This window comes from Meleagris gallopavo, chromosome 1 (assembly GCF_000146605.3).
Source record: "Meleagris gallopavo isolate NT-WF06-2002-E0010 breed Aviagen turkey brand Nicholas breeding stock chromosome 1, Turkey_5.1, whole genome shotgun sequence".
NCBI lineage: Eukaryota > Metazoa > Chordata > Aves > Galliformes > Phasianidae > Meleagris > Meleagris gallopavo.
In genome coordinates, this window is record NC_015011.2 from 21,233,841 (window position 1) to 21,238,415 (window position 4,575).

General features: G+C 38.8%; 1 long non-coding RNA gene across 1 annotated transcript; it reads right to left on the bottom strand.

The window, feature by feature from the left end:
• Nucleotides 1–1,376: 1,376 nt before the first annotated feature.
• LOC109365542 lies at nucleotides 1,377–4,575 on the bottom strand. The gene is made up of 2 exons (XR_002111231.1): nucleotides 4,487–4,575; nucleotides 1,377–3,334 (listed from the first exon to the last, which is right to left on the bottom strand). It is a non-coding gene; the product is annotated as an uncharacterized LOC109365542 (long non-coding RNA).

Genomic DNA, 4,575 nt, shown 5'->3' on the forward strand with positions numbered 1-4,575 from the left:
TTCCAGTGGCTGTGTTCCAGTACCAGCACTGACTGCCACACTGTGCACACACAGCCACCTGCCATGCATGATGGGGGTGTTTTAAGTTGTGCCAAAAACAACCTATTTTTTATGTTGTGTTTTTTTTTTTTTTATCATTCTTCCATGCAATAATATTTTTTTTGTCTGACTGCTTGGAATTCTCTCAAACATCTAATATCAAACACTGCAGGTCATTCATTGTTAAGCACAAAGCTGTAGCTGTTCCCCTCAGTACCTGGTTTGATCTACAGTGCATATTACACCAGCAGGTCTTGCAGACCAAGACCTCTGAGCCGAGCTGTACTGAAGCAGTAGCACTCACCATATCTGCATGGATATAAGAGAGGGGAAAAAAATAAATAAATAAATGTGGGCCAAGCAGGGATCTGGCAGTTTTGTTCATAAAGCAGTGAGCAATAAACAGTGATACAAGGGTTTTCAAGATTACTTCAACAATAAAACTGCACCATTTGGTGGGTGTATTTAATTAATTCTAAGTGACACAGGCAGGAGTTATGCGTTTTCCAGAAGAGAGCTATTTATTAGGTACACCAGCTGTTACACATTACACAAATTCTAAGGGGGAGTTGCCCAGATTCACCACTGTATTCCTCTTCTCATTAAGACAAGCAAGGTTCTTTCTGAACCTTTCATCAGTTCCATTCTCCCTGGGTGAAGACAGTGAGTTTATTTATCAGTGCTTTCACTTCTTAATAATCACTCTCTCTTAAATACTTTGGGACTTTCCTCATGTTCCCAAATTCTTTGACTGTCTTTCCTAACAAAACAAAAACAGAAACAAAGGAAACATTTGCCATATATGCCATACATCCAAGCCTTGAAAAGACTGCTGTATGTTTTCAGAAGCATGTACAGATTATAAATGCCAGAGAAGCAGGGATGGAAGATCTCATTCTGTCATCAGTGTCAGGAGAAAAATAAAGTAATCCCACAGATTTTAATCTCTTTTCATTAAGATCATTTCTTAACAGTTATAATGATTGACTCTTAGCCCTTTAGTAGGCTTTTATTATCCATCAGAAGTGTAGCAAAGTACCCATAACATTACCTTGAATCTGAAGTACTTTCAACTGATTTCTGTGGCTCAGAAAGAGCATATTCTTTAAGAAGTAGAAAAAAGCAAAAATATACCCATGCTCATGTAATGCTACTCAAGGTTGCTATGCGTAGTTATGCTGTGTCCATCCTCGCAGTGTAACTTAATGCTAGAGTAAAATGCAGGAGTATGTGCTGTAACTTTGAGAGACATTACTACTTGGACCCTGCATTACAGAGTTCCTGACCACATAAAACTACTGAATTCAACTACAAAGGCAGTATTTATGAGAACTGAGCCACAGAATGTGTATTCTATATCCAGTTATCTAGGCACATCCCTGGGAAGCTGGTATCTTTCTGTATTCTTTATTCATCTGGTGAGCTGCCAATTAGGTTCCTGGTTCCCATTAAGGACTGATAAATGGCATGTGTAATATTTTTCATGAGTATTACAGCAAAGTATTACAGCAAATAGAGTTTCAATAGAGAAGTTATTTTCCACAAATTTTACATTTCACCAGTAACCATAGATTTGAAATCATACTCCTGTTTCATTAAGGTACAGGCATAAGGAAGTTGGACAAAAGTGCTCCAGGCCCTGGGATGAGTAGAGAAATAGAAAGCCTCACTGAGCTAGGAATCTGAGGAGGTTCGGTCTTGGATGGAGACACGAATATGATATAGGAGTGATCTTGGTTCCTTAATGTTTAGAAAACTACACAAGTTCTGTGCAAGGCACTGCCACTTCCATTTCACATGTGGAGAACATAAGCACAGCAGTCATAATTGGATTATACCCCACCCTGAGTTTATGTCCAAACTAAATCCTCCCTACAGTCAAACAACTGTCCTTTTAACTGTAGCTCAAGCTATGCAGAAAACATGCCCACCTCCCTCAAATGTACAGTGCAGAGAAGAGGACTGCTCTGAACACTTACCAAGAGCAATTTAGAGAGCATAAGCTAGAAGCCTATGTCTCCCAACTTCTCGCCGTGTACAAAGAAAAGTAGTACTACTTGTCCCCACAAGGCTAAGCAGGCAATGACAGAGGCAGTCAGCTGCAGGCACCAAGCATCCTGCAGCCATTCGCTGGCCACAAACCATAGCAGGGCTGTGGCCCATCATCCTGTATGGCTGCCTCCCATCAAGGAACCCTTGCTGAGCAAAAGCAGCCTGAATCCATGCTGCCTGTAGCCAAGACAAGTACCTTCCTGAGTCCCCCAACCTGGGGTTTCTACCCATCTATCACAAGACAAGGCATTCCTGGTGTGAACACTTCCACACCTCCTTGCTTGGTTTGGACCATCAGAAAAATGGTGAGCATCAGGTTTGTGTGGGGAGAATGGCAGCTCGATAGTCTGGCTTTTATCTAGAGGGTTACTTTCTCGCTAGGTGATGGCAAAGTCATGCAATATCTTGTACTCCTTGAGTTATTTCTGCTTTTGTCCTACCAATTTAACATTCATAAACATTCGTGTAGTTATGACTCAGACCTGCAAACATAAGTGTGAGGCTACCTCATACATCTGGTTAGTTCTGCCTGATCATTTGAAAAATGACTTTCCTTGACACATTACAATATTTCAGTGGTTGCATACTTGAAGTAGCAGGGTTTGAGACTGTAAATAAGATCTCTAACATCTTTAATAAGTTCCTTCAGAGACTAAGATATATCAAATTATAAAAATTAACATTGACAATGCAAAAGTAAGATGTAGTAAAATTAACTACTTAGAACTAATTCATATCTGAAATAGGATGTCTCATATCCTGTAAGTAGTCAAAATCTTTTTAAGACAGTTTCATAGATGTTGAAGTGCTAATTTTGAAGAGACTAAAAGAACCCACTTCAAAAAGTTAATTAGGTTATTTAGAAGTTTAACTTGAGCAATTGTTTAATTCTTTTCACTACTAGAATAATGGTGTTTCTCAGATCAATTTAATCTCAACTGCATGCATAATATTGAAGTCCTTGCAACATGAACCTAAGAGTGTAATTGCTTCTTTCCCTTATTCTTTTCAGCTTTTAAAAATAAAAGCTCCCCTACAGTCTTCTATATACAAAATTCCATAGACCTCAGGGGCATTTTTCCATCCCAGTCTGCTCTGCTGACTGCAAAGTTTGACCTAGAACCAACAGGAAAGATGCAATTTCCAGAAAACTGAATCCAGTCAGTGAATGATAATAGGTCTCTGTTGTAGTGCAGCACAACCAGCAACAACACAATGATCGGATGGCAGAGAAGCTTTGGCTCTGTAAGAAATAAGAAACAGTCCATCAATGATCAGGTAAAAGCCTTAGCTTGCATGATGCAAGTTTTACTATATTGGCAGCGCTTCTAAAACCAATGGATAAAAACTCTGCTTTTCCTGCTAGGTTTAGTTTTCCTACTAAAGGTGTTACTCATAAATAGCTTCCATTCTTTCTTTGCAGACTTCCATAGCATTGCCTTCTTCCCTTCTCTTCAGAGAAGAGAGGAACAAAGCTCTTTCAGAGCTTATATTGGTTTTATTTTCTTTTTCATATTCTGTATTGCAGCAGAAGGAATGCAGTTTGCTATTAGCAAAGGATGCACTCCTTTTAACCTACAGATGTAATATCTCTCAAGAAACATGCCTTTCATGCAACAATATCTGACCTGGCTTGTTACAAACTGCACTGCAGAGAGAGTTGAGAAGAAAGCCACTTTGATAAAGTAAACAGTTACTGCCTTATGAACACTAACATTAAACAGAAAAAAAAAACCCAACCAGTTCTGACAACTGCCAAAGAGAACAGATGGATGCTCAGTCACTATCAAATGTAAAGCTATGAAGTATAACTTCCTGGGCAAAGCCTGAACTCCGTCTGAAATGGAGTTTGGTTACTTTGCATAACAAAGTTGGTATGTTTTTATCTTCGTTGTTAATATACAAAGGCTTCTCTGAAGGTACTGCCTCCTGTTTCATAATGTTGGCCCAGAGCACAATACTGAACGTTGACATTCAGGTTGAATCTTTCCAATAACACTCCATTATATTTAATTCTTGCACTACATTTGTGACACATAGCAGCTGAGAACTAGTTCTATCAAATAGCATTATTACACTAGTTGTATCAGTTGTAGTTTCCACAAAAATAAATAGGAGGCATTACTTACAGAGCAACCTATGTATATATAAAAGCCTACAGAGAGCCTACCTGATTTCTCTGTTGAGATAAAAACAAACAAAAAAACATACATAACAACTTACTAGCTATTTGATTTAAGTGATAAGACTGGAGAATTTCAATTGGTCTCATAGTTCAATTAATGGCAAAACTGATTTTCTTTTTTCTGTAGGCAAAGGCAATAGCAGATAACCAATTCCAAATTACGCAAAAAAGTGTGATAGCCACAAACCAGCTAAATAAAGATTTGCTCACCTGTCCCAAGGGTAAGAGCTCACCAAACACTCCAGGATCTCTAGGTAGAGACTCTTCCCTTGTGACTGCCAGCCTTTAAATGAGGCTTA